The 26,246-nt window shown below is 40.5% G+C and overlaps 1 protein-coding gene across 1 annotated transcript in view; it reads left to right on the plus strand.

Moving 5' to 3' along the window:
• PDE1C (phosphodiesterase 1C) overlaps positions 1–26,246 on the plus strand; it is a 787,489-nt gene that overhangs the window by 417,197 nt on the left and 344,046 nt on the right. The gene's annotated exons all lie outside the window — the stretch shown is intronic.

The raw sequence follows: 26,246 nt of genomic DNA on the forward strand, positions 1-26,246 counted from the left end.
CCCCCCCCCTTTTTAGAAAGCTCTCCCTTAGTAGTCTCAGTTGTCATTCTATTGAGTTCTCAGTATTAGCATCTACCATTGAGTCAGATGTAGTGTGTTTTAATGTGTCTGCCACTGGTGAGGGAAAGAAGTTCTGTGTGAAAGCCTTGTGGACCTGATTTTCTCCTAGCTCTTCCTCCAACTTTTTGATTTGGTCATTCATGTGACCCCAGAATCTTCAGTTTGCTTATTTTTAAAATGGAAATAGGATGCACTTGCTTCCTTCCCAATGAGGGGTGTTGGGTGGAGGGTTTATTCATAATCCATACCTGTGTGATTCAGTTGGTCAATCCACAACAGTTATGCTCTCTTTGAAAGGTTCTGTGTCTGTGGTATGGTGGGTACAAAGCCAATCCAGAAAGAAGCCATCTTCCTGGAGCTTATGACCTCATTGGGGATATCTGATGTCCACAAATCACTGTGACACAAAGTAATAATATAAATACTAATAGTGACAACAGTTAGCTGCCATTTACCAACAGCTTACTATGTACCAAGCTGGATGTGAAGAAGGACACAGCATCAGGATTGGAGGAGAACTCATTAACAACAAGAGATACTAAGGATCATACTTTTATTTAGGCATTAGAATCAACTTTTTTTTAAGTTGAGTTTTCTTTTATTATGAGTGAGGTTAAGCACATTTTCATAGGTATAAACATGTTTATATTTCTTTTTTCTGTTATTATTTGTTTTCCTTTTGGGTAAAGGGAGCTCTGCTGGCATAGTGATTAAGGCATTTGACTGCTAACCAGAAGGCTGGCAGTTCAAACCAACCAGCCCCTCTTTGGAAGGAAGACTGGGCAATCTGCTTCTGTAGAGATACTGGCTTGGAAACCCAAGGAAGGGTCGCTATGAGGTGGAATCAACTTGATGGCAGGGAGGTTTTTGTTTTTTTTTTTCTTTAGGGGCGAAAAGGTAAAGAACTAAGGTCTTTCTCTTCTTTCTTCTTTTCTTGCTTTCTTTCTCAACCATCTCCATTATTTATTTCCAAATCTTTTTCATCACCCAAATGTAAACTCAGTACTCTTTAAGTAGTAACTTCCCATTCCCCCTTCCCTCCAGCCCCTGGTAACCACTAAGCTACTTTCTGTCTCTATGCATTTGCCTTTTCTGTTGTTGTTAGTTGTCATTGAGTCAAAGCCGACTTATGGTGACCCTATGTATTCAGAGTAGAATTGTTCCATAGGCTTTTCAAGGCTGTGACTTTTCAGAAGCTGGTCACTAGACCTGTCTTCTGAGATGCCCCTGGGTCAGTTCAAACCTCCAACTTTCCTGCTAAGAGTCAAATGCTTGACCATCTGTGCCATCCAGGGACTCCTTTTACCAATTCTAGATATATCATATAAGTGATATTGAACAGAATTTGTCCTTTAGAGTCTGTTATTTCACATAGCATCATATTTCTAAGGTTCATCCATGTTATAGTGTGAATCAGAACGTTACTTCTCTTTATGGCTGAATAATAAATACTCCATTGCATGTTTACAGCCCATTTTATGTGGCTATCCATTTGTTAATGGAATTAGAATCAATTTTTAACACGTGATTTCTTGTTTATTTTTTAAAAATTCATTTAAAAGAAAATTTAAAAGCAATATATGTACTTGGTATAAAATTAAAATACATGAAAGCATATTAAATGAAAAGTTGGTCTCTTTATCACTGTAGAATTACCAGTCTTGCTCTCCAGAGAAAACGACTGTAAACATTTTCTTTTGTATCCTTAAAGAAGTTGTATTCACACACTGGCAATATATGCATATCCATTCTGTTTACACAAATGCAATCATACTGTGACATTTCTACACATTGCAATTGGCATGCTCTCTTTTTCTGTGTTGTTGTTAGGTGCTGTCAAATCAATTTTCAACTCACAGTGACCCCATGTGACAGAGTAGAACTGCCCCATAGGGTTATTTGGGCTGTCATCTTTATGGGAGCAGATTGCTAGATCTTTCTCCCACAGATAAAATGCCGTTAACCACAATCTTAAACTACCTCCCAGCTAGTGACACTGAAAGAATTAGGTGGGTAAAAAAAATAATCATGTCCTGTGAAAGTGTTTCCTGTAAAAGTAAAGGGGAGGCAGTTATTCAAATGCAATACAATTATATAACCATCCAGGCCCAGGTTTTTAGTGCATCCTCATTTTTAAAATGTTACTCACCACTCTCCTATGTGTAAGGAGCTCTCGTAGCACAATGGTTAAGGCATTTGACTGCTAACCAGAAGGTTGGTGGTTCAAAGCTCTAGCTGCTCTGCAGGAGAAAGATAAAGCAAATCTACTTCTGTAAAGATTTACAGCCTTGAAAACCCTGTGGGTCGCTTTGAGTTGGAATTGACTCAGCTGCGGGTTAGGTCTTCTGTGTGTGGTGTAGTAGCTCATGCTTTCCTCGTGTTCCATCAATACTCTGAAGCCTCATCATGGTAAGGTCTTCTCTGGCCACCATACTCTTGCCATTTGCCTTAGGTGATAGCTTCCCTTGGCTTTGTTCTCTTAGGGTTCCTTCAGCATAAACAGAAAAACCATCTGCGCTAATGAATGAGAGAGCCAATAGATTAATATACTTTGGGTAATTTATTTGCATTTTAAGGGGGCTTCCAGAAATAATGCTTTCATTTAAATATGATTCAAATCTTGGAGGGTGGGTTCTCTGGGCTTTTGTAGGCACACTGGCTCTTCATGCCTTCCAGAAGTAGACACTTGCTGCATTTTGCCATTATTTTTTAGATAAACATCTTTGAACTGAGGGTGGTGTTCAAGGTCTTTTACAATGTGGCTCCAACCTACCCTTTTTCCTGTCTACATACACAGAACATCCTGTGTTATGTCTTAGGCATGCCACAGAGTAAGGAAGACTATGACTCAGGGCATGAGTTGGGGTTGTGGTTGGGACAGAGGGAGGAAGCTGGGACAAGAATAAAGTTCTGGAAAGTGGGATGGCCCCTTAGGGACATTCAGGGGCTCCATTTCCATAGGTTTCAGGTACATTGGCCATGAAGATCCAGACTGGGTTATGGAACCCCAACAAGTGGGTATTGCTTAATGATAGGCAGACTTTGAAAACTTCTATGATCTGTTCCCACTAGAATGTTAACCTTACCCATTTTGTTCATTGGTGTGTTCCTACTGCTAAATTTGTGCCTGGAACATAGCAGGAACTCAAAAACTATTTGTTGAATGAATGACTAAATAAACTAGACAGCAAAGTTTAAAAAATCACAGCCATGGCAGGGGCTACCCTAGAGGCAATAGGATGTACTCCCCCAGAAAAGGGGCTGATAAGAACTGGGCAGAATGTTGGAAATCTAGCTAAGTGGCTGCAGGATGGGCCATGAATCCAGATCAGCCTTGGCATCCTAGGCAGGAGAATATAGCCAGGATGTGACTCTGTGGCAAAGTAGTTGGGTGGGGAGAGTCTTATTTGGCTATGTGTGCTCAGGGCTCATCTCGTGCCCTGATCTGTGGTGAAAGCACTGATTCCCAGTCCGTGGTTGGTGTCTCAGGCTGGTGAGAAGGTGCTTTACTGGTTGGGATTAACTTGGGAACTGGGGTGGAGGGTAGAAGAAGCTTATGATGGAAAACTGTGAGATCAAGAACTGCTATCCTGGTCTCTGGGCCTCCCAAAATACAGTAAAACCTGTGAAATCCAGAACCTGTGTAAGGCAGAAACCTTCCAGAGAAGGAAAACTCAAATATTTTCCACTAATAAAGAGTGATAGAAAAGTGGGTAAGACTACCTTGTCAAAGGTGGAAACTTTGCGAGACACACAAAAACAAGGCAGTACTAGGATGGATAGATGGGTGGACAGGCTGAACTATTAGGTATGTCTGTGCAGGGGGTAGTGTACCCAAGACCATGTATAGGGTTGGCAGACATTGTTTCTACAAGTGTATTACTATGTTCTGTAAGAATTCTCAGGTATATAGTAGAGCTGACAAGGGACAAGATTGTAGTCACTTCTTGGCCACAGCCAGATACCCAGAGGGAGTGAATAGTTGGAACTTGGGCTTGGGACCATAGTCGCAGGGGACATCAAGCTCAATTACCATAACATACTACACAAAACATTGTTCCACATCCTACTTCGGTGAGTAGCGACTGAGATCTTAAAAGCTTGCAAGTTGCCATCTAGATGCAATGATGAGTCTCTCCTCCAGAACAAAGAAGAATGATGAAAACCAAAGATTCATGGAAACAATTAGTCCAAGTGACTGGAACACCATGTGATCCTCAGCCTCTATGACTATGAGACCAGAAGAACTAGATGGTGCCTGGCTACCACTGTCAACCACTCAGAGGGGGATCTATGCAGGAGATCCTGGATAGTGTGGGAGAACAATGTGGAACAAAACTCAAAATCATTAAAAAAAAAAAAAAAAAAAAAGGATGAGGTTTGTTGGTCTGATAGAACCTGATGAAACCACTGAGACTGTGGCCCCTAGCTGGTCTTCAGGTCTGGAACTTTAGGCACTGTGCCACCAGAGCTCCTTTGGCATACGGAAGATGCTCATTAAGTGTAGCATGATCAGTCTTTTTCATGGCTGCTGTGGGAATGAGGGTTCCTTAGACTCGATGGCACATAACAACAGCAACAAACCTTACCTGTAAGGATTCCTTGCCTTTCCTAAACTTAAAAGCATGTCTTATTCAAAAGCAATCATTTTGAAATTATATGTGCTCTCTTAATGTTGTTCAAATCCACCAGCCACTCCTTGGAAGGAAGGTTGGGCAATCTACTTCTGTAGTGATACTGCCTCGGCAACCCAAGGAGGGGTCGCTATGAGTTGGGTCCGACTTGACGACACATAACAACAACAACATGTTAATGTTGACGTCTCATCTTGAGTTCATCTGTGTTATTGCCTAGATGTGTTTTTGTATCCTTGTGAGAATGTCTTTTAACCCATGGCTCCTGATCTGGCATGTGATCAACAGATTTAATAATTTATCCAAGTCATATGGGGCTTGTCCTAAAGCTGAGGTGTGAAGTGGCTGCAGGGTCAGAGAACTGGAGGATTGCAGACATTGCCAATGCTTCTTCCTGGCTCTTCTGAGCTTGGCATACACAGCTCTTTCCTCCTCCCCACCCCTCAACTTGTACCTGGCTGTGGGAACCTGAGATGGTATTTGGATAGAGTTATAGTAACTATTGCCACTGAGTCAATTATGCAATCCTGTAGGGCAGAGTAGAACTGCACTGCAGTGTTTCTAAGGCTGTGATCTTTAAGGAAATGGCTGCTGGGTTTGAACTACTGGACCTTTGCTTAGAAGCCATACCCTTAACCTCTAAGCTACCAGGGCTCCTTGTAGAGATGTAATAGAGTCTCAATTATACTGGAACTTTTGCCTACATATAATCTGAGCATGGTAAATACATATGTTCTTTTGAAGTTAATATTTGTACATTGGTGTGTTTGCATTTTGATGCTAAGCCCTTTATTTTCATTGCACTGTCTGCTGAGGTTTCTGCTTAGGTCTGAGCATCAAAAGGAAGTGGGGGGTAGTCTGTAAGTTCTAGTGTGCTGTGCCTGTCTCTGATGCAACTCTGCACTTTCAGAACTTAGCATAGTGCCTGCCCCAGTAAGCAATTCATAAATGGTGAGTGACTAAATGGTGGTGTCTTTGTTGTTGTTAGCTGCTGTTGAGTTGACTCTGACTCATGGAGATCCCATTGTAACAGAACAAAATGTTGCACATTCCTGTGCCATCTTCACAATTGTTAGCATGTTTGAGTCCAGTCAGACAATATTCTATTGTAGTCTATAGGGTTTTCATTGGCTGAGTTTCAGAAGTAGATCACCTGACTTTAGGGAAGTGTCTTTAGGGAGGTAAGAAAGGTGCTGGTCAGGAGTTTCTGAAAATACTCCAAGTATGTTGGCTCCTCTGTTACTGAACTCAACATTTCCTTCATATTTCAGTACCTGAAAATGATGGTGGTGTTTCTGACAGCACAGGAACTAGGAAGTGGCACAGTAACCTTGGCTGTGACCTTCTTGGTTGCAGTGGCTTTTACACAGAGAGCTGCTAAAGTTAAACTGTTGCTTTGGATTACTGCTACTGACCTGCTTTTGTCATTTAAGGAAATGTACAGACATTAGAAAATTTTCCAGGGTCTGGACTTTGGCTGTGGAAATAAATTTCAGCTTATCCCTCCTTTGTCTAAAGAACTTCTAGTATTAGAATTTGTGTTGCATTAACCATAGTGTTAATTATGCTCCAAGTAATGTATATGTTGACTAAATTACCATAATTTTGGTCCTAACGGTCATTTTCTGCTTCATTGCCTCTAACTGTATTATGGACCATATACATGACTGTGTAGCATTATTTAACATAGTTTAACAGTTCTTTTCTGGATCACTGCTATAAATTCACAGTTGTACCTTTATGTGTACAAGCATAATTGAGGATGATAACTCAATGATAGTTCAGAAACCTTTGTTTACCTGTTGCTTGAAGCAATTAAAATAATACATAGTTAAACTCCTAGCACACGATCTGTCATGTGGTAAAAGATTGGTAAGTATTTAGTCATCCATCCAATAATATGTACATCCAATTTTCTGTCTGGTGACACTGCTACTAAAAATCAGATATTTTTAGCAGCTATCTACAGGCATTTTATATCCTGGTGGTTTAGTGGTTAAAGCATTTGGCTGCTAACCAAAAAAACTTGGTGGCTTGAACCCACCAGCCACTCTGCGGAAGAAAGATAAAGCAGTCTGCTTCCATAAAAATTTACAGCCTTGGAAACCTTGGAGTGGGGGTCTCTCTGAGTTGGCATCAATTTGACAGCAGTGAGTTTTTTTTTTTTTTTTAAAGTAGGTGACATTTATCCTTAAATGTTCTGGGTTCAAATCACTGCTCCAGTTCTATAAAGTACAGAGTTCTGAAACCTTAGTTAATTCTAAACAGTTCATATCACAATGGATTTTCCTTGAGACAGTTGGCTTTGTTCATAAATCAAGCCAGACCTCTGTGTGGAGGTATGATGGCCCCCTATTTAGGTGAAACAGCTCCAAAGATGTTAATCCCACCACTTTATCATTGGGTATCTCAAACATCAACCTCTCTTTTAGAGGTACTTTAAAAATACCTCTGTATTTGAGGTTTGCACTATGCACCTGAGTCTTGACACCCTGCAGCAGTATCTTGACTGTGGTTGAGACCACTGTCAATCTAAGGCACAGTCCAGGCACCATTCTTCCAGGTTCTCCAACCTCTATTGTTATATCTGGTTAGAAAATTATTTGGACCATTGTAATAGTGGATATGCCTTCAAAGGCATTAATGTCTCTGATTTTTGTTCCATCTACACAAGACCTGAATGCAACCACTGTGAGTAGGGGCCAGGGATGGAAGATGGAAACATTTCCTGTGCATCTACCAATCAGGTACTGCACTAGGTCCTTTACCTGTGTCATCTCATTTAATCCCCATGACAACCATTGGGATTGCCCAATTCCTGTGGGCAGAAATAGATTTTATGCTAAGCTTTGCAATTCACCAAAGGAATAAACAGAGCTTTATCTATACAAAATGAGTCCTGGTTATAGCTGATGGGCCAATTGGTCTCCTAGTAAAAGGCATCAAATTTTAGAATGAAAACAAATAAAAAGCATCAATTCTGAACCAGCATCACCATCCAGATCAAACAAATGTTTTTGTTATTTGTCCATGGTTTCTGGTTGACCTGTGTTCCATCTGTCTACATGGGGTACTGGGTGCCTATTCAGAGGGTGGGAAGACCCTTGGCAATGGGTGCAGGTGGAAGAAAACATAAGCTTCCTGGGCAACTTGCATTGCCACCAGAGGAATATCTATTCAGCAGGAAGCTCCCACTCTGTGCCAGCCTTTCAAAACCATCTGCCTCTTTATACTTTATAACACACGCACACACACATACACATATACATACACACACAGCTCCATATGCCCTGGGTATAAAACCCAAGTTGGGAGGGAGAAGCTGGCAAATAAAAAGTTTCCCTTTATAGCAGAGGCTGAAGGAGCATGCAATGAAGAACCATCATAGTTACTGTAGGGGCTTGTTGTCCCTGTGTATCCAGGTTAAGAATTGCTGCTGAACTATTTGAAAAATGTTATGATAATTTTGTAATATGTACTTTACCTTAAAAAAAAATAATTTAGAAGTTAAAGAGGCAATTAAAGTGAGGAGAGAGAGTGGTAGGGACTTCCAGAGAGAAAGGGAGAGATAATAATGTCAGGAACCAAATAAGAATTACTGCAGTTGAGCACTAAATCTGACTTATGGAAAAAGAGAGAGGTGACATAGTCCTCACTTTATTTTCTGAGGAAAGGGAGAGTTAACATCTTATGGAAAGACAGGCTCTTCTGCATTGAATTCTAGGAGGAATTTACTGCATGGAAATAGAGAGAGATGGCTTGATAGATCAACCAATATTGATAAAACTGTAAATAACAAATACTGCTTCATGAAGCAAGAAGTTTAGCATAGAAGTTTTGAGTACGAACTCTGAGTAGACAAAGCTAGGTTCAAAATAATAACCAGGATATTGGACAAGTTACTTAAGTGTTTAAAGCTCCTGATTCCTCATCTCTAAGACGGGCTCTCTAGCCCATTAGCTATTTCACAAAATAAACCTATGACCAAGAGAGTTCTTGATGGGTCTTGCCTCTCCTTTCCCCCTTTCCACTATAATTTTATGAATCCCTTGGGCAGTAGCTGTACCTGTGATTAATGGGAATGCAAGGGTTACTTAGGGAAAGGAAAAAGGCCCCATTCTGAGTTCTTGGATGTTGAGAAATCCTTGTTGGCTGGAGCAGGAAATGTATGTTGTTGTTGGCTGCTGTTGAGTCAACTCTGACTCATAGTGACCCTATGTATAACAGAATGAAACACTGCCCAGTCCTTAGCCAGCCTCACAACACTTGCTATACCTGAGCCCATTGTTGCAGCCACTGTGTCAATCCATCTCATTGAGGGCCTTCCCCTTTTTTGTTGACCCTCCACTTTACCAAGCATCATATCCTTCTCCAAGGAATGGTCCCTTCTGAAGACACAATCAAAGTTGTGCTGTTGTTGTTATATGCTGTCGAGTCAGCCCCAACTCATAGCGACCCCTCCTTGGGTTTCCGAGGCAGTATCTCTATGGAAGTAGGTTGCCCAACCTTCCTTCCAAGGAGGGGCTGGTGGGTTTGAACCACCAGCCTTCTGGTTAGCAGTCACATGCCTTAGCACTACGCCACCAGAACTCCTAGATTTCTTAATAGGTACCATCAAGTCAATTTTGACCTATAGTGACCCATATGACAGAGTAGAGCTGCCTACATAGGGTTTTCTAGGCTGTAATCTTTATGGAAGCAGATTGCCAGGTTTTTCTCCCACAGAGTCACTGGGTGAGTTTGAGCCTCTAACCTTTGGTTATCAAGCAAGTGCTTATATGTTATGTCACCAAGGCCTCCTTTAAAGGCTACCTTTCTGAATGAACAAGAATATGGAAGGGAAAAAATATTGAAAATAGTATCTAGAAACAAGTATTTCCATGAAAGTAGTTAAGATCATTTGGGATTAATTATGCTTCTCTTGAGGATGGTTCTGTTTGGGAGACAGGACTGAAAACTCATTTCTAGATGCCATTATTGTGGCCAGTGAGTCTGACTAATGTGGGTTTCTGTTCTGTGAGTGCTGACTCACGTCATTATAGACTAGTTCTTACTGAGTTTTCAGTGGGATTTTTCTGTAGTATGGACTACTTGGTGAACAGCATTTGTTAATATCTACTGCTATTATTGTTTTCTAAACCCATTAAAAATGATGACTGAACAGGTTCTAAATATTACACAATTATTCTTCCTGGATTTGTACAACACTGTGCACCTTAGATTCACTCTTTTGTAGATATTCCCTCACCTGTTAGGAAGCCCAAAGTTTCCTGATTCACCATAGTTGGACCTGTCAAACTTAATGACCAAGTGAAAGTGGAAAGAATGTCATTAAGTTTCTTTCATTTGTGCTGAGGCTTCAAGAACTCACATTTTATAGCCTGTTATAGTTCAGAAAGACTGGGCAATCTACTTCCTTAGTGATACTGTCTCAAGGAGGGGTTGCTATGAGCCAGATCTGACTCGACAGCAGTGAGTTTGTTTTTCTTGTTTTTTATATAGTTCAAGGGGAGCCCTGGCAGTGAAGTTAAGAACTCGACTGCTAACTGAAAAGTGGGTAGTTCAAACCCACCAGCGGCTCCATGGGAGAAAGATGTGGGAGTCTGCTTCTGTAAAGAAGCATATGGGGCTTGGAACCATATAAACCAAACTCACTGCTGTGGAGTTGGATCCAACTCATAGAAACCCCTCCTTGGGTTTCTGAGGCAGTATCACTATGGAAGCAGATTGCCCAACCTTCTTTCCGAGGAGCGGCTGGTGGGTTTAAACTGCCAGCCTTCTGGTTAGCAGTCAAATGCCTTAGGTACTATGCTACCAGAGCTCCTTGGAACCATATGGGACAGTTCTATTCTGTCCTTTAGAGCCACGATGAGTTGGAATCTAATTGATGGCAATGGGTTTTTGGTTATAATTCAGAAGGTGCCATGCCTTTTATAATCTTACTTGAACAAGGCAATCTTTGGTGGCCAGGGAAGATTTAAAAATGTATGGTTATCAGAGAAGAAAACTGAGAGGTTATAGCATTATGTAGCTCACAGGGAGCAAAACCCACTTTCAAACCCAGTTCTCTGACTCAAAGTTCAGTGCTATTTCTAATAAGCCCATTAGCCCTCAAAACTGCTACTTTCTATTCTTAAATGCTTTTATTTGGAGTATTTTTTTTTTTTTGTGTAAATTTTTTATTGTGATTTGGGTGCAGATTTACAAAGCAGATTCATTTTACTCTGAACAGTATATGCACATTTGGTTTCATGGCCTTGATTATAATCCTCAACCATAAAAAACTCTCCCCCGATGACTACCCCTTCCCTGTGCCTTTCTTATCTGTGCATTCCTGTGTGTCCATCTTTCTCTCTGTGTGACTGCTGCCCCTCTGATGTCTCATGGCTGATTGATCTAAGGGATGCATCTCCCTAGGGTAGGTGTGTGTATCTCCCTGGGGTAGGTGTTCTGCTTGTAGGTCTTTCTACTGTTGGGCTGAGATCTAATCCATAGAAGTGAGTCCATTTCTAGGCCCTAAGGATAACCTGGGGCCATAGTCTCAGGGGTTGCACGGGTCTCTGTCCAACCAGTAATCTGCTCATTTTTTGTGTTTTTGAATTTTGTTCCACATTCTTCCTCCTTCTCTATCCAAGATCTCAAATTTTGATCCTTTCCCAAGTGGTTGCATTGGTAGCCAGGCACCATCTAGTTCTTCTGGTCTCAGAGTCATGAAGGCTGAGATCCTCATGGTCCATCATATCTTTGGACTAATTGTTTCTAAATGACTCTGATTTTCTTCATTCTTTTTTGCTCCAGAGGAGAGGAAGCCTATAATTGCATCTCAGATGGCTGCTCGAAAACTTTTAAGACCCTAGTCCCTACTCATCTTATTTGGAGTATTTTTTGTTGTAAATGCATTTTAAATAATCTCATTAAAAAAAGAAAAAAAAAAAAAAAAAAAACACTATTGCCATGGAGTGGATTCTGACTCATAGTGACCCTATAGGACAGAGTAGAACTGCCCTGTAGGGTTTCCAAGGCTGTATATTTTTATAGAAGTAGGCTGCCTCATCTTCTTCTTACAGAGATGCTGGTGGGTTCAAACCACTGACCTTTTGATTAGCAGCTGAATGCTTGAACCACAGCACCACCAAAGATGAGAAAATTAATACTTAAGGAAATTGGGAGGCTTATTCAGGGCCATGAAATAGAATTAGAGCAAAAGAGAATTGCGATCCTTTCTCTCACAAGTTGTGATTGTTTGCCTTTGTACAAGTTTCACTTCAGACTTGGAGCACTTGCTACTACTGCTGGGTGATACTGATGAAATACAGGAAAATGTGACTTAGGTTCATGCAGGAAATTAATTATGGACTGTCCACTCTCTAGTTTCTCTTCCTTGGGGGTTAATGATTTCTTTCTGTCTTCTACACAGGGAAATTGTGAAGATGTATTGATAAGTGCAGTCTGTGCTTTTTAAATATTGTCAAAAAATGGAAAATCTGGGGCTACTGTGTTTGGCCAGTTATAAAAGTTTGCTGACACTTTATAAAAGTTAAAAACACACTTTTTTATTTTAAGATTAGTCTATCTTTTTTTTTTTTTTTTCACTGATAAGAGACTGAGAGAGATTAAAAGTCTTGCCAAAGTTACCAAGTAAGTTAGTGTAAGATTTAGGACCAGAACTCAGGACTTCTAGTTTTCTGTTTCATTCTTTTTTTACTCTTATTACTTGTCTTACATATGGTGAGAGTCAAACCATCTGTTGTTTAATAATTTTTTCTATTGCTTTCCAATATTTTATGAGATTCCTCTCCCAGAATTTCTTCCCTTACTTTCTGATATCCAAAATTTTTGTATCTGTAACCTATTATATTGTGAAACAGGAAAAAATTAGATTCATAGAGAACATCTACCTACCTTCTTGATTGCTAGCCAATCACTTCGGAGATACAACAATATATGCTCTGAATCCCTATGTTTTCATTTCTTGTTTTCCCTAAGTTACAATTCCAAATAACTCCACCTAGATGCTTCCACTCTCTGTGTTTGCCCTCTTCACCCCCAGTTAACCCCCTGACTTTGATCCTTCGCATATCCCTGGTTGCTTTATTCCCAATGTTCTTAAATCAAGCATCCATGTGTCATCCTGGAAAACAACAATTACCTGTTGGGGTAAACATTCATATGGAATGATGAGCAATCATCATGTCATAGTTTAAATAGGAAGTAAATTCATGGCTCTTTTTTTTTTTTTTCTGAATATATTCACAACATTTTTCATATTATCTAAATGGAGTTTTTAGATGGTTCAAACAGTTAATGTACTTGACTGCTAACTGAAAGATTGGAGGTTAGAGCCCACTCAAAGGCATGTTGGAAGAAAAGCCTGGTGATCTACTTCTGAAAGCCACCAAAAACCCAATGGAACACAGTTCTGCTTTGACACACATAGGGTTGCTGTGAGTCAGAACTGACTTGATGGCAGCTGGTTAATGGTTACTGTTTTAAGTGTGAACTCTACCTTAAATACTAAACAGTACATACTGGACATCTATTGGAAGACACCAAAAGCATAATTATTGGATAAGAAAAGCCCCTGTAAGAAATGTTCTCATAGCAACTAGCATAAGCTAACCAGAGTATAATTATTATAGACAATATACCAGGTTGGTATATTGTGTGGTGTGAGGATTAGAGATGAAAATTTTATTATATTACTTATAAAATGCCAATGCAGAATGGAAAATGATAAAAACTTCAAGAGATTATAATTCATATTTATACAGTGTCTTCTGCCCAGAATCTTGACAAGCCATCATTTTATGTCATCTCTGTACAACAATGAACAGTATTCAGCATATGTTTGTTTAAAAAGAGAGTAATGCTTATAAAAACATGGTGCCATATTTAGAAATTCTTTTATTTATATAGCTATACTGTAGCCATTTATATGTTCTGCTATTAAGATGTTAAATCTCAGCTCCTTCTAATGATTGTAAATATTGCTGCAGACAATCATCTAAGAGTAATATCTGATCTGCTCTCAGATTGCACCCTTCTACCTGTGCCCCAGCTTTCCCCATACCTCACCAGCCCATGGATGCAAAATGAACCACATCAAGGGAATGAAAAATATCCTGGCTTGCATTCCCACTGAAGTCTCAGTACCACCTCCTGGTCTATGTCAAAGTCTTCCCCCAGTTGTTTAGGAGTTCCCAGGGATATCTCATATGTGATCACAAAAAAGTCTTCTCATGGTTTTCTTCCTGAACCCTTCCTTCCTCAGTATCAAGGCATTTGGAGCCACTAGATTGTAGTGTCTCCTTCATCCTTGTCACTATGGCTGGTGTCCTCACTGCATCCATGCCCTCAGGTGGACTCCTGGTGCTCCTGAAAGTGCAAACTCTGCAGTTGCCCCAGCGGTATTCTGATCCTTTGGGTGCCCCAGAGCCGAAGCCACGTGTGTTCTATGCATATGTGGGAAGAATCCTCCTCCTCCACTCTCTTGCACCTTGAATACCCTTGTGAAAATACTCCTCTTGCCTCTACTTAAGGCCATCTCCTCACTGGCTCTGGCCTGGTGCATGGAACCCTGCTGGTGAAGAGATACCAGTTATTTTCTTCATATTCATCCCCAACACTAAGGCGTTTTCAAGCCATGCAGATCAACTGATGGAAATAGATGCCTTCTAGTTGCCTCCCTACCTCTTTTCCACACTAACCCAGGCTGGTCTACATCTATCCAGAAATGCTATAATATATTACCAGCCATACAAATGATAGTTTTCTGACTGTTATAGAAACACTGCAATCACAGTGAGTTGGACCAGGGACAGGATGGTGAGCCAGAATTTACAGACTGTGTCAGTGGAAAAGGAAGCATGTTGGATTAGCATAGTAGAGCTGGTAGAAAAATAAAGCAACCAATATTTGAGTACTTCCTATTCACTGAGCCATGTACTTACTAGTCACTGGGAGAAATAGATATAAATCAGCCCTACAGTGCTACAGTGGATGCCATTTTCTTCATATTCTGGGACAAGTAACAGATTCAGGAAATGGAGGAGTGGTGTGGAACCAGTGTTTATTGACTTCCTGCTCTGTGCCTGGCATCACTTTTCTTGTGCTCTGTGCCATTATCATTTTGCACTGGAGGACATGAGGGCACAGAGAACATAATTTGTTAGTGGCCACAGAGCTGTTAACTAATGAATCTGTGATTCCAGCACTGGTTGGGATGAGTCTAAAGCCCTAGCTCTTCCCTTTTCACAGCACAAGAGCCTGAGATGCCCACTCAATATTGTACCCACCACTCCATTTCTAGTCTTTACCTCAGTGGTCCTAGCCTCATTAATTCATCAGAACCAGAACTCACTCTGAATTTGACCATTGCCCATATATTCTCCATGGAGGTGTTGTTTGATATGATGACCAGTTGCTATACAGTGAAATAAGTTTTTGAGGACTAACCTGGGAACCTGTTGTTAGTTATTGTTGTTAGCTGTCAGTGAGCCAGCCTCTGACCCATGGTGATCCCATGCACAATGAAATGAAACACCATTCAATCCTGTACCAGCCCCATGATTGATTGTGGATAGGATCATTGTGTTCTATAGGGTTTTCATTGCCTTATTTTTAGAAGTAGATCAACAGGTCTTTCTTTCTAGTCTGTTTTAACATGGAAGTGCCACTGAAACCTGTTCAACATCATAACAATAGGCACTGACAGATGAGTAGAGGCAATGCATGAGGTGCATTGGCTGGGAATTGAACCTGGGTCTCCCAAATGGAAGGCGAGAATTCTACCGCTGAACCATCAGTGCCCCACAGTCTAGGAACCCATCCAAACCCATTGTTTTTTAGTTGAATTCTGACTCATAGTGACCCTATAGGACAGAGTAGAACTCCCCCATAGGATTTCCAAGGCTGTAAATCTTTAAAGAAGCAGATTGTCACATCTTTCTCCTGCAGACCATCTGATGGGTTCAAACTGCCAACCTTTTGGTTAGCAGTCGAATGCCTTAACCACTGCACCACCAGGGCTCCTCTTCTAAGAACCTAAGCACTATTAAATAGTATTTCTATAAAAAACATGTCACAACACATGTCACACAAGGAAATGGCTTACAAATAAACTTTGAATATATAGCTCTTTTGTGAATTGGATATGCATAGCATTAAAATGGTTGAATTATGAGAAATAAACATATGTCCATGGGCATTAATGCCTGTAATTCTCTGTCTTGATCAAGTAAAAGAATTGAGGCACTGAAAGCCTTACTCAACTATCTGGAGTTGCTTTGAGTTGTAAGAGACTTCTTGTGTGAAGAGAAAGTTGTAGTCATATAAAAGTGAAATAAATATCATAGCAAGATCACAATGATGTATTGCATTTTTAAGTACAATTTTAATTTAAATAATTTTTTTCTACATCTTGGTGCTCTAAGTGAATCTACAGCTGAGGAATAATTTAATTTTGAAGCTGAATTAAGTTCAGTCATCAGACTCACCAGAGCAGATAATTTCTCTTTACACATAGTGGAATCCAAGTAAATTTGTATTAATTTCACTTATAGAAAGCATCATTCTGTTGTTGCAACTGTAACTGAGATTATTTCCGTAATTCTCAAAGCTAAACAAATACTGAAGGACTTTCTTTACTTGGCTAGCTACAACTTGGAATTCTGGGCTCAGCTTAGCAGTATCTTTTGGGAAGTCTTCCCTGACCTCTTCCACAAACCAACCCAATTAAGTACCTGCTAAAAGGGCACAGGAGCAGCATCTTCTGACTTCCTCTGACTACACAAGTTGTTGTTGTTTTTGTTATGTGCTGTCGAACAAGAGGAAGACAGAATCACCATGAGCAGCCCAAGCCCTGCTCCTATGAGGCCAGACATGCCGCCACCTTCCAGCCCTCTTACCAACCTTGACACTAACTGTCTCTCTTGTGGCACCCACCACCTCTCTACTGGGCTCAATAATTCACTGCAGTGGCCTCCCAGAATTCATAGATTATGGGGTTTATTAGGGAAGCAACAGGCTACAATTCAAGTTCAGGAATGTGTTTGGCATACAGTTCTTTTTTGATCAGAACAGTCTCCCCTCTGCTGGGCACTTAGATATGCCTCTCCAGCCCTTGGCCTCTTGGCCTGGCCTCTGCCTCTGTGGGTAAGCCTGCCACTCTGTCCCATGCCTCTTGGTTCTACTGCTGCCATCTCTCAGCTGGGCATCTCTCTCAGCCTGCAAGGAGATTCCCCCTCTGCCTCTAGGAGGGCTCATTTTAAGCCTGGAAGAGTGGCAAAACTAACCAATCCCAACATCAGAGTTCTACACACCTGAGAGAGAATGAACTTTCTCAGAAGATTGCTTCCTGCTGCTCCACGAGAAATACCCCAGGTGGATGACTTTAACAATCAGGAGTTTAAAAGCAGCTACTCAGTTGCTCATGGCAAATTCCACCTCAGAGTTAATTGCTGGTCTCATTATAGGAAATAACTACTACCAGCTGCCCAACCAAGTTGACACAGATTTGCATGGTCCCACCCAGTAATCTGGTGGGAGTTACAAGGACTATGACTAGAAAAGCCATACCATGCAACTCACTACACTAGAGTAGCCCTCGTATGTTCCTACATGAGTCTGTACAGACACCTATCATCTCCTGTACTACACTCTAGTTGTCTTTCTGTTCTCTATATCCACCACCAGATTGCAAGCTCCTTGGGGAGGGACTGCTCCAGATTTACTCCTCCCCTGTCCAGCCTAGCACCTAGTCCTTACTAAGCAAAAAAACAAAACAAGAAAAAAACCAAACTGTTGCCACTGAGTGAAGAACTGTGCTCCGTAGGATTTTCTGTGGCTGATTTTTATAGAAGTAGGTTTTGCCAAGCTTTTCTTCTGAGATGCCTCTGGGTGGATCCAAACCATCAACCTGTTGGTTAGTAGCTGGGCACTTAACCATTTGGACCACCCAGGGACTCCAGTCTTAAATACTTGATTCAGTGAATGACTAAATTATTTTCACTTTTTTTAGTTAAGGAAGTAATTCTCAGACATTGATAGGTAACTTGCATATAATTATCTAAGTAATAAATGATGAAGCATGCAGGAGAAACTTTCCTGCCAAGGGCAAGGCTGAAGACATAGACACAGCTTGTCTCTGTAGTTGCCATAGCCAGGGAGAATGGAAGACAGTTAAGACTCTGATTGGTTAATCAGAGTCAGCTGCAGCTCTAAGGCATGACATCATGGGGTCATGTTAAAGTGAAAAGGGAATGAGGAAATAAGTAAATTCTCTCAGGGTTAGCAGAGTTTTTGAAATATAAATAAGAATGTATAATGTCTGAAGTGTTTGGAAAATTACTTGACCAAAGGCAAAATTCATTATATATTTAAAAAAAAAAAAAATACTGAAAGGGAAAGTTAGATGAAAATTTCAGATTAGTGTGTTTATGTAGATATAAAATAATATGCAATGTATATATATCATGCAAAAACCCTGGTATGGGTATTTATGGAAATGTTCTTGGTTTGATGATGAAAAAATAAAAGGATGTAACTGGCTAGAATTTACAGCAGTATTCATTTACCAACTATGTGTCCTAGTACAGGCCTCAAAAAAAAAAAAAAAAAACCAAACCCACTGCTGTCGAGCTGATTCCGATGCATAGTGACCCTCTCCTTGGGTTTCTGAGATGTTATCTCTACAGAAGTAGATTGCCCAGTCTTCTTTCCGAGGAGTGGCTTGTGAGTTTGAACTGCCAGCTTTCTGGATAGTAGTCAGGTGCCTTAGGTGCTACACAACCAGGGCTCCAAATACGGGCCTAGTTCCTGGCTTTTGGGGAAGATACAGAAATTAGTACCACTCCATTTCTCTCTTTCTTTTTAATTGTGGTGAAAACATACCAAACCCAAAACCAAACTCACTGCCATTGAGTCAGATCCAACTCATAGTGACCCCTCCTTGGGTTTCCGAGGCAGTATCACTATGGAAGTAGATTGCCCAACTTTCCTTCCAAGGAGTGACTGACTGGTGAGTTTGAACCACTAGCCTTCTGGTTAGCAGTCAGATGCCTTAGGCACTGAGCCACCAGAGCTCCTAGTGAAAACATACACATCCAAATATTCACCAACACAACTTCCGCATTTATAACTCAAAGAAATTGATCACATTTTTTCATGTTGTATCACCATTATTGTTATCTTATTCTTATCAAAAGTATTCTATCACCATTAACAGAAACTTAATTCCCCTGAAGCAAAAACTTCTCTTTTTCCCTTCCTCCTAACTCCTGGTAACCATTAATAATCTTTAGTTTCTATATGTTGTTACTCGACGGCACATAACAATAACAACAACAAGTTTCTATATATTTGCTTATTTCATATAAGTGAGATCATACTTATTTGTCCTTTTGCAACTGACTTGTTTGGCTCAGCATAATACCAGTCTGTCTTTGATGTAAGGAATTTTTAGCTAGAGAAGCAGGATATGATCTGAACACAAATGAAAATAAAGTGTAGTGAGAAAAATATAAGTGAATTTTTAAAAATAGAGATTAAATAATTTAAAATCATTATAGAGGGCAAATGTGGAAAAACAATATGCAGTTAGAAAACATGTTAAAGATGACTCTTAAAAATAGGTAGAATTTCAACAGGTAAAGTAGAAGGAGAAAAAGCAAGGAAGGTGAAGTCATTTTATGAACTTTAGGATTATTTATATGACTTACTCAACTGACTCACTGCCGTTGAGTTGAATCCAACTCATAGCAACCCCTCCTTGGGTTTCAGAGGTGGTATCACTATGGAAGTAGATTGCCCAATCTTCCTTCTGAAGAGGGGCTGGTGGGTTTGAACCGCGAGCCTTCTGGTTAGCAGTCAAATGCCTTAGGCACTAGGCCACTAGAGTTCCTTTATATGACTTAAAGGGGTGATGTTAGTACTTCATCAGTCATGGTCCTGACTGGAAAACAATGACAGGCCCAAGGGTTTAACTAAAGACATTTTTTATGAAAAGATGCTTTCTAGGCATGTGAGGAGGGTAAATAGAACTGAAAGGAATAGTGAGGCATCCAAGACCAAACCCACTACCATCAAATCGAGTCCAAGTCATAGAGATTCTATAGGATAGAGTAGAACTGCCCCATAGGGTTTCCATGGTTGTAAATCTTTACAGAAGCAGACTGCCTCATCTTTCTACCATTGAGCAGCGGCTGGTGATTTCGAACCTCTGACTTTTCATTTAGCAGCCCAATGCTTTAGTGAGGCACACTAGCAATAGCAAGAAGCTATTCAAGCCATCCTGGGCCTGAATGGACAAGGGAGAGGGTGGAGTAGCTGAAGTCTGGAGGTAACTTGGAACTATGTGCAAACTTCCTGAGTTGTCACTGCCAGACCAGTAGTGAGCAGGGCATGGGTAATAAATGCCTCACCTACCTCTGCTTCCTTCTCTTTCCACTCTCTGATCTGCTGGTGCCTCCAATAGAAACTCAATCAGGAAATCATAGGGCCAGATAATCTGAATGATGCCAAAACCTACTGCCATTGAATCAATTCCGACTCATAGCAACCCCTACTGGTGAGTTTGAACTACTGACCTTCTGGTTAGCAGCCAAATGCCTTACCCACTACACCACGAGAGCTCCTTAGAGTGATGCAGTCTGTGGAATTAATCCCCTACCTCCCTACCTGCATAGAGAAGGGTGGAGAATGGATCTGGGTTGACAGAGAATAACTAATACAGAACGTAACATTTTCTACTCATTGTGGCTTTGCACTGAAAGTTCATTATAAAGCTGTTTGCAACAGAACAAAAAACAACTCCATATTTGACATCACTCAAAGGGATTTTATTACTGAACATATCAGAAGGAACTTCTTTTAAGTCTGCTTTATATGCTTTAGAGGCCATGACTTTTTTGTGGTGATGCTCAAATAAGTTGGTTTTATTAGGGAACTCTGCCTAACTCAACCGGGCACTTGGCAGAGATATGAATCAAGAGAACAAAGCTCTGCAAGGGGATTGTAGCTGAAGACATTTCCTCATTCTTTTCCCTTTAGGTCTGAGTGTGGTTCTCCTTAAGCAATTTTAGAACCTCCAGGCCTCTGTAATGTCTACCAGGAATCCCTGAATAGTGCAAATGTTTAATACACTTGACTGCTGACCAAAAAGTTGGAGGTTTGAGTCTACCCAGAGGTGGCGTGAAGAAACACCTGGTGATCTACTTCTGAAAAACAAGCCTTTGAAGACCTCATGGAGCACGGTTCTCCTCTGACACACAAGGGGTCAGCATAAGTCAGAGTGGACTCCAGAGCAAATGGTGGGGTAATGCCTTCCACTGCTCGTGAGCAGGTGACATTGGAAGATGTGAACTCAGAGACATTGTGGAAGGGGGCATTACTGAGGTAAGAAGAGTTCAGCAATGTGGACTCCAGCTCTGTCCTGGTTCCTAAGAGCTGTTGCAAAAATATGCTTTGAATTGGATGTCCCATTTACATCTTTTTGTTTATTGTTCTTAATTTCCTCAAGAATCCTTGGTTTATCATTAGTTTTTCCTTTAGCAGGGATTTCCTGCTTAAATGTCCCTTTTTTAAAAACTCGAATCTACTATATAAATAAATACATGAGTGAATAAATAAATAAAGGAAACATCTAGTAGCTTAATCCCTCTCTGTATAAGCATGTCTTCTTTCACACAGCTGTTTATGGCACATGGAGTCAGCAGAATTCAGGTAGTTTAGGCTCTTATATTCATTTGATTTAATCAGTTTGGCATTAAGTTATCAGATGTGAAGTTTGTCGTGAAACAGATGCATTTCTTCCTAGTTTTTTTTTTTTAATGGACAGATACTGGCATTACAATATATATATATTTTTCCATACTATGAACTCTTTTTCCTTACTTTTTCTCCCTTTATCATTTTCCAAATATTTACTGAATGCTTCTGCTTGCCAGTCACTGTGCCAAGTGCAAGGCCCATAAAAATGAAATAAACATAGATCGTGCCGTCAAGGAGTTACCCATCTAGTAAAGGGCAGAAGACATTTAAAGAAAACTTTCACAATCCACTATGAGTATATAGTAAGATATAGTGCCTAAGGCACTTGACTGTTAACCAGAAGGCTGGCAGTTCAAACCCACCAGCCACTCCTTGGAAGGAAGATTGGGCAATTTACTTCCATAGAGATACCGCCTCAGAAACCCAAGGAGGATTCTCTGTGAGTCAAATTGACTTGACGGTAGTAAGTTTTTTTTTTGGTATGACTATATAGTAAGATACATATCTGAATATATGTTAAGATTGGACACAGAGTAGTATGGAAGGACATGAGAATGCCAGCACATGGGAAGTGTGTGTCTGTGCAGGGAAGCTTCTGGAAGAAGTGACAGTATAACCAACATCCAAACCAAGTCCTGAAGAATGAGCTCCCATTTGAAGAAGCCAAGAGGTGCAGAGAAAGAGGCACTGGGTAGGGGGTAGGTCAGTTGCTTGACTGGGGTCACACCCTGCTTATGCTGATTTCTGGGCTTAATGCAGGGGCCCTAATTTCAAAGCTTTGCTATTAGTGAAGATGGAGATCCTGATAGACTTGTAGGCAGAAGCTCCACAGCATTTGTAACTGGGCAGGGCAGTGACAGGCAGGGCCCGATAGACTTTGCCTGAGTGAGCAAAAGGAAGTCTTAGGACATCTTGAATTATGGTGAGAACAGTAATATTGTTGTTAGCTGCTGTAGAATTGGCCCCTGACTCAGGGTGACCCAATGCACAATAACATTGGACTGTTGTGCTCCACAGGGTTTTCAGTAGTTGATTTTCAGAAGTAGATTGCCAGGTCTTTCTTCCTACTCTGTCTTAGTCTGGAAGCTTCACTGAAATCCATGCAACATCATAGCAACAGAAGGATGCTTGCTGTGGAAGGCAAAAATTCTACCACTCAACTACCACTGCCCTCAAAAAAACAAACCAAACCAAACTCACTGCCATTGCATTGATTCTGCCTCATAGCAACTCCCATTGGGTTTCCAAGGCTATAAATCTTTGTCAAAGTAGATTGCCCATCTTCCATGGAACAGCTGGTAGGTTTGAACCACTGACTTCCTGGTTCCAAATGCCTTATCCAGTACACCACCAGAGCTCCAGTGCCCTCAGCATATGGTAATAGCAATACTTTATATTAGTAATTAAGTCACACAGCTTAGAAAGCACTTTTATAAGAGCTTATTTTGTGGACCTTAAGACAACCTCACTATGTGGTGAGTTAGCAAATGTTATCCTACCTGTTATACAGACAAGGGGAAGTACTCAGGGAAGGGGCAGAGCGGGACCTTGAATTCACTTCCCCTCCTGTCAAAAATTGATGTTGAGAGATTTTTTTTTTTTTCTTTTCTTGAAGATGTGAAGAGTCCTCAGGGTTTCTGAGAAACTGTTTCATTGGGGCCAATTGCAAATTTAATTAATCATATTATATAAATAACCCTGCTATTTAAAAAAATGTGCCCTAGGACCCTTTTCTGCTTTAGTTAGAGCCCTGAACACAGGAAGGTCATGAAAAAATGTGCTTCTTCCCTGGGAAGATGTATTTGTGATAAAATGCATTCCTTCCCTGGGAAGATGTGGTATTATTTCATGTCATGATCTTTATGATGCTGACAGAAGCCTGGGTAGCACAAGTGGTTTGTGATCAGCTGCTATCATAAATGTGGCAGTTCAAACCCACCCAGTGGCTCCATGGAAGAAAGGCCTGGCCAACTGCTTCTATAAAGATTACACCCAAGAAAACCTGTGAGGCAGTTCTACTCTAATATATGGGGTAACCACGAGCTTGGGGCCAACTTGACAGCACCTAACAACAAACAGTGGTGCTGAGTGATAAATCTTTCCTTAGGAGAGAAATTTTATGCCCTCATGGCTTGCTGATGTCTTAATAACAGCTTTTCAGTTTTTTTTTTTTTTCTTCAAGCATTGCTTTTTGGTAATTATTTCCTTACATTTCCTTCTCTACTATTTTGAGGTACAAGCCATATTTCAGAGGAGCTAAAGACTAGACCTTGGACAGGGAGCTTAATGAGCAGGTCTCTCTGAGAGATTATGTTTTTGTTAACTTCCAAGATTTCCTACCTGAAGCTTCCATAATTAAAATTTGTTGATTTACTGTAGTTTATCAGAGAGAAAAAGAGGCAATTTACCCCATGACAAGATTCATTTGTGTCTACATTTAACTTAGCAGTCGATGTTTTTATAGACTGAAGTCATAGAGAATTCACAAACTGAATTAATTTTTGAGTGATCACTGTACCAAAGGTGACCTTCCTCAGAATTGTTTTCTAGACCTTTTCATCTAGACTGGTGAATTTATCCCTAAATCTTCCAGGCAGGACCAGCTACATAATTTGTGGGGCTCAATGCAAAATGAAAATGTGGGGCCCTTTGTTAAAAAAAAAAAAAAAAAAAATTAAAAATTTCAAGACAGGAGCAGCAGTAAGCAGCACATTCTCAGAAAGGTTTAAGAACTTGCCCAAGGCCTCTCATCTGGGTGGTGGCACAGATCTGACTATTCCAAGGCTGCAGGTCTTTCTATGACAAATGCTGCTAGTCAGAAGTTGGTAATCCTCAAGGTTTCAGGTAACTATATTTTGAAAGCACTGAATATACATTAAGGAGTTCTGATGGTGTAGTAGGTAAGGCATTTGGCTGCTAAACCCAAGGTTGGTGGTTCAAACCAGTCAGCTGTTCCCTGGGAGGAAGATGAGGCAATTTACTTCTATAAAGATTTACAGCCTTAGAAACCCAGTGGGAGTTGCCAAGAGTCAGAATCAACTCCATGGCAGTGGGTTTTTTTTTTTTTTTTTTTGAAAAATATACATTGAGTGCTCTTCAACTAAGGAGAGGAGATCTGGTGGCATAGTGCCTAAGGCCAGACTGCCAACCAGAAGGTTGGAGGTTCAAACCACCAGCTATGCCACGGAAGAAAGACTGGACAATCTATTTCCATAAAGATTTAGAACCTCGGAAACCCAATTGCAGTTGCTGTGAGTTGGAATCCATTCAATGGCAGTGAGGTTTTTTTCTTTTCCTTCACTCTTCAACTAGACTTGCTTGAATGAGCAGTACACTGAAGATTCATCTACTTGTTAAAGTTTTATGAGAGATAAAAAAGTCCTTTTTTTAAAAAAATTTTTTCTTTCTTCATTACTTCCTGTATGGTTCAGTCACTAATTCTTGCCAGTGTTATTTCTTTAGAATTGAGTACAGCCAGCTCCATGGTCATGTAAAAGAAACAGACAAAAAAGAAGGACAAAAATGGAAAAAGAAAAGCAGTCATGGGGTAGAGAGTTGTGGAGGAAATCAAGAAAAGAAGGTAGTGTGTGTGAGGGGTAGAGTGGGACAGAAAGGAGAGGAGGACAGCCATGAAGTGGGCAGAGAGTGAAGTTTTCCACCCATAGTAACTCAGAGGTCTTGGCAGTTTTTATAGTTACTCATTCTTTGTTTAGTTGATTTTACAGGCAAAATAAGTATGCTCTTGAGTCTATAAATCTGGTGGTTTTCTAACTTTTAAATGAACCCATGCTTCTGAATGGAATAGACATAAAGAGGCATTTGCACAATGTTTTGGGAAAATAAATGTTCTGTGCAGCAGTGACAGTGTCTTTTACTGTAAACTTTGGTGCAGTTTTATTCTTTTTTCATTTTTGCAAGAGCAGGCTATTCACTTTCTAATGAAAATAAGTTGCCACTGAAATGAAACAGACTCAGGATGACTCCATGTGTGTCATAGTATAACTGTGCTCCGTAGGTTTCCTATTAATTTTTTTCAGAAATAGATTGACAGGCCTTTCTTCAAGGTGTCTCTGGGTAGACTTGAATCACTACTTTCTTTTTTTAAAAAAAACTTTTTATTGTGATTTGAGTGAAAGTTTACAGAGCCAATTGGTTTTCCATTCAGCAATTCATATTAATTTTATTTCATGACATTGGTTGCAATCCTCACAGTGTGACATCACTCTTCCCTCTTTTCTGTGTTTAGTTTCCATTTGTCCTCTTTCCTATCCCTTCCTCCCCTCTGAGATTTATCTCTGGGGCAAAAGCTATTCTTTTGATCTTGTATAACCAATTGTCCTAGGGAGTGCCTACCCATGTAGTGTTACTGTTCACTTTATAGGTCTCTCTACTGTTTGGCTGAAAGTTGAGCCACTGGGATGAGGTCAGGTCAGGCTTGAAGTGCTACAGTCTTTGGGATTCCTCCAGTCTCTATCAGACTAGTAAGCCTGGTCTTTTTCATAATTTTTAGTTTTGTTTTCACATTTTTATCCCACTCTGTCCAGGACCTTCGATTGTGATACCTTTCAGAGCAGTCAGTAGGGGTAGCTGGGCACCATCTAGTTCTGTTCTCAGGGTCGAGGAGGCTGAGGTTCACGTGGTCCATTAGTCTTTGGGACTATGTATTTCCATGTTTCATTGATTTTCTTTGCTTCGGATGGAGAGATCAATAATTGCACCTTAGATGGCCACTTGCTAGCTTTTAAGACCATACTCATTTCTCACCCCAGTAAGATGTAGAACATT

Source organism: Orycteropus afer, unplaced genomic scaffold (assembly GCF_000298275.1).
Source record: "Orycteropus afer afer isolate SDZICR_OR568_19922 unplaced genomic scaffold, OryAfe1.0 scaffold00008, whole genome shotgun sequence".
Taxonomy (NCBI): Eukaryota; Metazoa; Chordata; class Mammalia; order Tubulidentata; family Orycteropodidae; genus Orycteropus; species Orycteropus afer.